A 10,231-nucleotide genomic window follows, 5' to 3' on the forward strand; every position below is an offset into this window, starting at 1 on the left:
TGGGCTCCACCGGAATCCACCGGCTAGTCCAGGAACCTTCAGGGCCATCAGAAGCAGTGGGGGTGCCAACCCATCTGGGATATGCAGAACCAACCGGGGGGCCGGCAAACCGGCCATAACGCCATCGCTGAATCATCGAAGCCGCTGCCGCTGGGCCGCTATGGACACCGCCGCCGCCATCCCCGTAGCCACCGTAGCCACCGGAACGCCACCAAGGCCGGGAACAATCCGGGGAAAGCCACCGCCTCCGCCGATGAAAAACGGGCCAAAAAGGCCCAGGGGGCAGCGGGGCAAACGGTTCGGTGAAAGCAGGCCAGACCACAATAGTCGATGGTAAAGTGGCCCGCAAACGGCCCGGGAACAACGCCGTCGCTGCCGCCGCCGCCGCCACCGCCGCCGCGGCCGCCATTAGGATATCCCAGAGCGTCGTTGATGCAAGCAAAAAGCAGGCAGAAGGCAGAGGCAGACCAGTTAAAAGGAAAACGATAGAAAAGGCGGGCCACGCAGCTCGCAAACAGCTCGTCGCCGCCGCAGCACCGCCGCCGCCAGCCGCCAGCCGCCGGGAACTCCAAACGCCGCCGAAGAAGCCAAGACCGCCCGACATAGCCGGGAACTCCCGACGACCAGCTGAGCAGCTGAGCAGCTGAGCAGATAACAAAACCAGCAGCCCTGCGAAACGCTGGTAAAAAAAAACCTAGACAATTGCAAAGTTCATCGCTGCCACCCTTCCCCCAACCCAGGGCATAAAGGAAAAAGCCCTGAGGGGCTCCTAAGGCGCCTATCTTCTCGGACCTGCAGAGCTCAACCTCACACGGCCGCCCGCACGTCCGCCATCTTGAAAGCACGTCATATCAATTTTGTTAGATAGTGCCCAGTGTTCGGGTCTGTCCAGATCCTTGTGTATCTTAAGCCTATCTTCTGGAGTATTGGCTATTGAGTGTCATGATACTCATTTTTTTTTAGCACAAGCTTCTTTTGATGCTTTAAAAAAATGAAACCATGCCTGGGTCATTGTGGGAGGGGCAGGCAGGAGGAATAATCTATTCTGTCTGTTCCTAGATTAAAAAAAAGCTGCAGTCTTAGTGACCAGATGGGTATGAAGAAAGATGGGCTTCATCAGAATGGAAATTGGGGAGGCAATAAGAGTTGGCTTGATAAAAGAGGACAGGGAGGCAGCAAACAGTGTGGATTGAAGACCATGGGAACAGTTAGGAATACAGCTAGTCCTCAATTTATGACCACAATTGGAAGCAACAGTTTCATTGCTAAGTGACACAGTTACTAAGTGAGTCACGCCTGATTTTTTAACTTTTTGCCACAGTGGCTAAGTGAATCAGTGGAGTTGTAAAGTGAATCACATGGTTGTTAAACAAATCCAGCTTTCTCCATGGCCTTTGCTAGTTGGAAACCAGCTAGGAAGGTTGCCAATGGTGATCATCTGACCCCGGGACACTGCAACAGTCATAAACCATCAGTTACCCATGACTGGGTTCCAATACCGTTATTAAGCCAAACTGGTTTGGACTTCCGTTGCTGTACGGATCCAACCAGTAGAGATGTATGGCAGGAGCCTCACCTGTGGAAGTCTTGAGTTACATGTAGCCTGGCTTGAGTGTTCAGTGAAGACATGGATGCTACAGGTGGTTCTCAATTTTTTTAGCAACTGTTCACAATTACAATGACACTTAAAAAAGTGACTTATGACCAGTCCTCACACTTACCACCACTATAGCATTCCCAGTTAAGCGATCAAAATTCAGGTGCTGGGCAACCGGCATGTATTTATGATGGTTACCACGTGATTACCATTTTCAGCCTTCCCAACTGGCTCCCAATAAGCCAAGCCAATGAGGGAAGCTGCATTCACTCAACAACAACTTGAGTCACTTAATAACTGCAGCGATTCACTTAATTGTAGCAAAAAAAGGAGGGGTGCAACTCACTTAACTGACTTGCTTAGCAAAAATTCTGGTTCCAATTGTGGTTAATCAAAGACTTATCAGTATAATGTGCAAGGAATTCAAACTGCCATCTCTTCAACGATGCCTGTGCACAGCACAGTTTTGTGTACATCATGTGTTTGTACAAGTCCAAAACAAAACATGTGATATTGCACAAGGACCTGCTTGAGGCGCATTTAAAAATAGGTAGATACACCTACAAAAATGTCTGCAAAAAGGGAGGACCGATTGGGTAATTTTTAATGGATATGAAGGCACAGTTGCTTGCCCTCTACATCCTTTTAGGAAAATTTTAAATCTGGGAATCTCCTGAATTTATACAGGATACTCATCTGAGCTTTCCTTGGGAAGAGAAAGGTATTTTAAAGGTAGTCCTCAAGTTACTGCCACAACTGAGACCAAAATTTATGTTGCTAGGTGAAACATTTGTTAAGTGAATTTTGCCCCATTTTAAGACTTTTCTTGCCACAGTTGTTAAGCGAACCATTGCACTTGTCAAGTTTAGTAACATGGTTGTGAAGTGAATCTGAATTCCCCATTGTATATCCAAAGGTTGCAAAAGGTGATCACATGACTCTGGGACACTACAACCGTCATAAATATGAACCACTTGCCAAGCATCTGAATTTTGATCCTGTGGCCATGGGTATGCTGCAATGGTCGAAGGTGTGAAAAATGGCCATAAGTCATTTTTTTCAGTGCTGTTGTAACTTTCAACCGTCACTAAGTGAACTGTTGTAAGTCAAGGACTCCCTGTTATAAGTTAGCGTTGTCTTGAAAGTATAGAAATCTTACTAGGAAAAAAAAACCTGGTTCTGTTTATATGTAGATGATAAGAAGGGTTCATTTTTTCCTGCAGCAGATTCCAGCATGAATACTGAAAAATCCTCTTAAGTGCCCTCATCATAGCCAACCTCCCTCCCTGCTCCGAACAGGATGACCTGGTTTACGTTTAATGCTGACACATTCTTCCTGTGCTGGCATAGAGCAAACTTCCAGACATTTCTAAAAATGGCCTGCCAGCAGAACCACTGGAACCCTAAACACAGGGAGAGTATTTCAGTTCCTCACAGGATATGGCATGAAGACTGCTGCCAGTGATAAATGATATATGCTCTCAAGTAAAAAGCAGGCTGGCTTAACTCCCCCCACCCCTAAAAATGGGGCTGTCGTAAAATAAGAGAGGTCAGTTTGAGTCAAATTGCTTATAAGGCTTATTGTATAATAGCATTCACCTTGATTGCCATAAACACAAGAAAACTAAAATTATTATTATTTGGGAGGAGAACTACTCAGCCATCCCTAATTACTTTGTTGCGTGGGGTGTGGATTTATATATATTACTGGTCTCATTGATTTTTGGCTTAATACACTATGTGAACCCAGCCAGCTACCAAAGTACCTAGTTAATAGGAGTTGTCCTTTAACATATCTTTGGATGCACCAGGTTGCAAGCCCATTGATCTGAAATGCTGAAGATATTTTTGAGATGGTCTAACATTTGAATGATGAAAGGAAATGTAAGAGTCCCTGCCCTGATGGAGAAAATGACAATTGTAAGCTTCTGCATTCTCAGAAAATGAATATTTAATCCTTTAGCTAAATTTTGACTAAATTCCACAGACTTACATGTATGTGTCTTCTGATGTAGCACTACAAATCATGTTCACACCTGGAAGAAAATCTTCATTTTATGCAATTAGGTGACAAATTAAAGATGCATTGGTAGCACTAAGCTTTGATGTGATCATTGCTGTGTGTAACAAATACTCATCCGTACTATTCTGAATATTTTTTTCTCTTTGCATGTCAACGTGCCTTCTCCTTCACCATTTGGTCCTTGATTTCCAATATGGAGAGCTAGGTTTCAGGTTATGGAAGGCCAGTGGTAGTTAAAACAGCCTCAGCCATCTGCAAAGTTATTGTCAGGACAATTTGGCCAAAGAACATTTGAGTAGCGCAAGACATAATGGATGTGTGAAGCAGATGCCTAAACCTCTTAAGTCAATGAGCCTTAAAAGTGTTTAATTTTGATTGGATCATGGCTGAAGAGAGAAGTCCTCTAGTGCAGAGTTGCCCGGGGCCACCCTTGTGATCTTTTTAGCAGTGGGTGAAGACCTTTTAAATACTCTAGGTAGACTGCCTGTCTCCATTTTAAAATCAACATTTTCATTCAGGGATTGCCGAAGAATTTTCTTTTTCTCGCTTTTGTTATGGTGCTCTATTTTTAATTTAAATTATTTGCGTGGAGTTGTAGGGGTTTTACTCAATGCTTTTTCCTGTCTCTTTTTTCTGAGGTTTGCAAATTATAGTTCTAGAACCACAAAGCCCATTCCAAAACCACTAATGATACTAAACTTAATATTCCTCAGCATGCTACGGATTAAGTAATGATATCCTTCTTATTTTTGCTATTTTCCCCATTAAACTGCCATTAAAGCGATGAAACTTGCATCCGTCTAAAATTTATCTGGCATGAGGGGAAAATAGAATGTCCACAGAGTTCAGTCTCTTGACTACCAATATAGTTGACATAACAGTGGCCCCTAGTGGTTTCATAACCAAATGCAGAAAGGTCCAACCAATCCTGTACAATTAAGTCATTCAATAGCCAACTCATTCTACATAGACCATTTTAGAACATTTTACATATATAGACCAGTGTTTTTCAACCACTGTTCCGCGGCACACTAGTGTGCCGCGAGATGTTGCCTGGTGTGCCGTGGGAAAAATTGAAAAAACACTGACCTAGGAGACAGCAGTGAGAGGAGGAGGAGGAGGAGGAGGAGGAACAGCCGCGGGCGGAGCGGCGCTGCAAGACTCTCTGGCAGGGAGCGCTGGGCACCTGAGCCTTGGCTAAGCTGACGGCCCTATTTCGCTGGAAGCAAAAGCCCGGGAAAAGAAGTGGGCTCGACCTCTCTAGGCACCAGGGCTCCACGGCAGCGTAGCTCCGCCCCCTTCCCTGGCTTCGGAGGGTCTCTTGCTGAAGAGAGAGAAGCTGGGGAGAGGCGACCGGCTCGCTTATCGGAAGAGGACGGACAGGCGGCCAGCCCGGCTCGCCTGAGCTGTCGCGTGGTTGGTTGCCTGCAACGTTCGAAAAAGCTCTTCTTCCCCAGCACGCGCCGCTTACTCCTTACTCCCCGCGCGGCTGAGGATGCGAGACTCCCGCCTGGTCGGCTGCCTGGCTCCGCTTTCTTTGCTCGCCGCGACCCCTCGCCCCAGCCCGAAATAGAGGGATCTGACCGCTTCGCTCTTGGAGGCTTCGCTTGCGTCTGAAAAATTACATGGCTGATTTTTTTTTAACCTGTCCTTTTGATATGTTGCATATTGGACCAAAGCAATTAAAAACCTTTGGGGTTCCCCCCCCCCTCTGGAGTGAAGTGCTTTTGATGGTAAAGGTGAGAAAGAAAGAAAAAAGGAAGGGAAAAAAGGAGAAAGGGGGAAGGGGAAAAGGGAGGGAGAAAGAAAAAAAAGGAGAATAAAAAAGAAAGAGAGAGAGAGAGAGAGAGAGAGGAAGGAAGGAAGGAAAAAAAGCAGGAAGAAAAATTAAAAAGAAATGCAAGTAGCTTCCAGTTTCCACAACAAGTAGAAAGCAAGAAATTGAGAGAGGGAGGGAAAGAAAGTGGGAGAGACAAAGGCAGGAAAGAAAGGAAGGAAGATAGAAAGAAAGAAAGAGAAAAGAAAGAAAGAAAGAGAAAAGAAAGAAAGAAAGAAAGAAAGAAAAATAAATGAAGGAGAAAAATGCAGAAAGAAAAATTAAAAAGAAATGCAAGTAGCTTCCAATTTCCACAACAAGTAGAAAGCAAGAAATTGAGAGAGGGAGGGAAAGAAAGTGGGAGAGAGAAAGGAAGGAAGGAAGATAAAGAAAGAAAAGAGAGGGAGGGAAGAGAGGGAAGGAAGGAAGGAAGAAAGAAAAGAAGAGAAAAAAGAAAATACAGAAAGATAAATTAAAAAGAAATGCAAGCTTTCCTTTTCCTTCACAGCAAAAACAAACAAAAGCCCCAAAATAAAATAAAATAAAATAAAATAAAATAAAGAGGCTAATAATAATAATAATAATAATAATAATAATAATAATAATAATAAGAAGAAGAAGAAGAAGAAGAAGTTGGAAGGGACCTTGGAGGTCATCTAGTCCAACCCCTTGAGAACAGAGGCCATCCTCGACTTACGACCGTTCGTGTAGCGACCGTGGGGAGGTCCAACGGTGTGGAAAACGGTGGAGTGCCTCGTGATTTTTTTCATGAAACAAGTGTGCCTTTGCCCAAAAAAGGTTGAAAAACACTGATATAGACTACAGTAGACAACCACCAATCCTAGAATTAATGAATCAGGTCGCGTTCCCAGTGGTTAGGATGACTAGTGGGATAATAGATTCCCAGTGGTTAGGGGCGTTTGTTTAGGGTTTTTATTCTCCTACAAATGAATCAGTGCCACTGGATGCTTCCTGAATTTGGAGACACTGTTACAGTGAAGATGTATCCCCAAAACTGAATGATTTGGCACTGTGGAAAAGGTTCCCATAGACCCACTCTCTGCTACTCCCAAAAGCTGACTAAAGTTCTAATTATTATGTGTGTGCTCACACAAAGTAATTATGGTTCTAAATTAATCACCCAGCTGCATTAATTTATTCAGTCTTTTATCCATTAAACCACTGGCAATTTGCCCTGGTGTAATCTAAAAACAACAACAACAAAGGAAGTAATTTCCCCTATAACTCTTTTAAATTATGTGCAAATTTATGGAGCCTTTTAATCAATTATCCACCTAAGATTTGTTTAGTTGGGAGGCAGAACAAAATACAATAATATTAAGTAGAGTTCTACTTTTCTTCACTTTATTTGACTTAAAAGTTTAGCTTCTTAAGATCCATACAAACCTCTATCCATAAAACCACGGCAAAGCTCATTATAAAATCATCAGCATCAGCATTTCCTGGGGGAACCTGTGCTTCAAAGACACAACATTAAAAGGGACTATTAAGACTGAACTTCCTCCTGTTTGTGATAACACAGACATTACTAGCAGAAGGCTTGGTTCTGTTATACATTCCTTCATCAGCCATCTGTAGACTCTCACTAACATCTGGATTCCATATTCAATGAAATTTCAACACCAAACATTATGGCTGGTTTCAGAAAATAATGTGCTGTTATCCATTTCACAATGCCTTGGCTATTACCTGAATTCTAAGAGCTGCAGTTTCACAGAAACGTAAAAGAGATGAAAAGCTCTTGTCTAAAAGCTATATTAGTTCTGACTGCAGTGGCAGTTTTTAACCATTTGAATATTTCTACAATAGGCATAGATAGTATATCATGATGATCTAAAACAGGGATGTCCAGCCTTGGCAACTTTATAAATTGTAGACTTCAACTCCAAGAATTCATGCGGACTGGGGTATTCTGAGAGTTGAAGTCCACAAGTCTTAAAGTTGCCACAGTTGGACACCCCTGATTTAAAAGTTTCTTAAGTATCTCAAGGTTGGAACTACTTACTGGTTTTCCCATCTCCAAGCTTGATCCTCTCTAAAGGTAAAGATAATTTCAGTAGAAAAGCATATGTACACTTTTTCATCAGCCTTGTTTCCTTCTTTATCACAATAAGACATAGCAGCAAGCCCTCCATTGGTTTAGCCAACTGTCCTCCACTACAAGCAGAGTCCTGAATTAACTGGAATGTCTGTATGCTACTTCTCATTATAAACATCTAGATGCAGGTTACAATTATAATTTAAATTCTTATTCACATTCATTTTAATGAGAATGGAAATCAATTCTAAAATTATGCAGTGGAATGTGGGAATGACCTTGGGGGACAGGGGGAAGTGCCACAGTCAGAGTGATGGTCAGATAAGAAGCAGCTTAGCTTGCAGCAGGAATGTGGATGTGTCAAGCATCTCAGAAGGGACCCTCCCTAGTTTCTGGGTTGTAAAGACAACCGAGGAAGAGATTTACTTTCAGAGTTGCAAGATTCTGTTAATGTAATTTTGCAGTGAAGTAAGATTAGTTCATCTGGGTGTGCTGTTTGCCTGGACTACCTCATAAGGCTTAATGTCAATCCTGAAAGTATGAAAATCTAGCAAAAATGCTGACCTCAATGATACTCAAATTAGGCAAATTAAATACCGGGCAGCAGGAGATTCAAATTGTGTAGCAGCAGATCCAACCTTTCCACCTTTGAGGACTGGGGGGGACTCGGGGGGGGAGAGGGAATGGTTCCATGCTAGTGATGGACACTCGTACAAGCAACTCCATTTGTGCCAGTGGCAGGCACATGCACCCTCTGCTTGCACAACTGGAGCTGCACACGCGTGCTCACCCACTGTGCACACAAATGGAGCTGCATGTGCATGCCCACCACTTCTGCAGCCCAGTTCTGAATGGGCCATGAGCTGGGGGTTTGGGACCTCTGGCGTACAGGTATTTTGACTTAAGTACAACTGCATTTGGGGCTGAAATTCTGGTCATAAGTTGTTACTATTATAAGTCGAGGCTCACGTAAATGGAATTTTTTTTCTGACATTTTTTTCCCCTGAGGTTGCTAAATGAATGCAGCGGTCATTCAGCAAATTAATTTGGAGATTTTTTTGCCAGAAACATGCCGAGTCTTCCCCCAAGAGCCATTCACACAAAGAAACTTTGCCTTTGTAATATGAAAGGGCACGAAAGAGTGCCACCTTTACAAATTCCAAGAAAGTGCACTTAGCCAGGTCTCCTAGAGAAGGTGCTCTAAAGTCAGGTACCCTGCTGTATTGGGGTTTACCACTTATTTAGCATTGCAGACAGAAGCGGCAACCTCTTTGTGGAAAGGATCTTTTGCTATGTAATTAAGAAGATCTCTGGCATCCTGGAAAGGATGGTCACCTGACTAGGCTGGTGCCTCCTGCCATATTTTAATCTTTGCTGTTGAGCCCATTGCAATTTCTCACCTTTTGCGGGAAGACTCTCTGTATGGCCAGAGGAAGACTTGATTTCCTTCTCACAAGGAGCATTTTCCTGTTTCAGTGAGTTGCTCTACTATTTAATGACTTGATATTCTTTCGGCACTCTAAACAAGACTCTGGCTGAGTTTCTAATCTCCAAGTTATCACCATCTAGCTTCCAAGCTGTGAGGTGTTGAATAACCAGAAATGAAAGATTACAATAGTAAGTGCAGAAATCTTAAGACTGGTAAAGTAAGTGAGGAGAAGCAAGACAGCCAGCTCAATGTTTGACTTACTAGTTTTTGGGTGTTTTTTTTTTTGAAAAACCAAAGCAAGTTGCAAGAAATAAAGATGTAGGCAACATAAGGCCACCCTTTTAATCCATAACACCAGGAATGGTTCTATCTAAGGAGGTAATCTCAGAGACCCTTGAATTACAGCAGGTTCTAGAAGCCCGAAGGCCCTCTGGAGGTAGAAAACAAAGATCTTGGGAATCGCAAACTTGGAAAACTCGAATCTAATGTTTCGGTCCCCATATTTTAACATGTGGAAACAAGCAATAATGCTTCAAGAAGACCTGATCAGCACTGGAAAAATGAGACAACATCATCGGAGGAAGCGATAATTAAGAAAACATTGGACTGTGCGGAAATGGACAGACTCACATTGAGAATTAAAGGAAAAGAAGATACAGTATACTTTCAAACATGGAACTTAATCAATGGTTGGGAAAGCGGGATAGAGAGTAAGAACTTAATCTTTATGACTAGGCAAAAATCAACCCAGACAACACGTCGTTTGTTAAGCACAAATGAATTGTAATGATAGAAAATTATTATGGATCGAGTCTTCTTCTTTCTTTTCTTTTTTTAAAGATTCAATCCAAATTACACAAATCCCTAATGGAAACAGTAATTCTCCAAGCCATTTGTTTTCAAAGTTAGAGAAACCCTTGTTCTACTTGCTAAATAAACCATACCTTACCATTTTGCCCACAAAGGTCCCAGCTACCAAGTTAGAGATAACAAATGGTGAAGATGGGTTTGTTTTGTTTGTTTACATTTCAAGGAGAGGATAAATGATGCAAGCGGTAAAAATGGAAAAGAAACTGAAGTTATACTCAAAGGGCAGCTGATGATATGCTGGTAGTCCCTGACTTACAACAATTTGTTTAGTGACCATTCAAAGTTATAGCAGCACTAAAAAAAAAAGACTTATGACCGTTCTTCATACTTATGACTCTTGCAGTATCCCCTTAGTCACATGATCAAAATTCAAACACTTGGCAACTGACTCATATTTATGGCGGTTGCATGTCCTGGGGTCATGTGATCACCTTTTG

General features: G+C 42.7%; 1 long non-coding RNA gene across 1 annotated transcript; it reads left to right on the forward strand.

Moving 5' to 3' along the window:
- The first annotated feature begins 4,937 nt into the window (after positions 1-4,937).
- LOC308660944 lies at positions 4,938-5,997 on the forward strand. Its single transcript, XR_014024847.1, has 2 exons — positions 4,938-5,583; positions 5,670-5,997. It is a non-coding gene; the product is annotated as an uncharacterized lncRNA (long non-coding RNA).
- The last annotated feature ends 4,234 nt before the right edge of the window (positions 5,998-10,231 follow it).

Source organism: Vipera berus (assembly GCF_964194415.1).
Source record: "Vipera berus genome assembly, chromosome: 2".
Lineage (NCBI taxonomy): Eukaryota > Metazoa > Chordata > Lepidosauria > Squamata > Viperidae > Vipera > Vipera berus.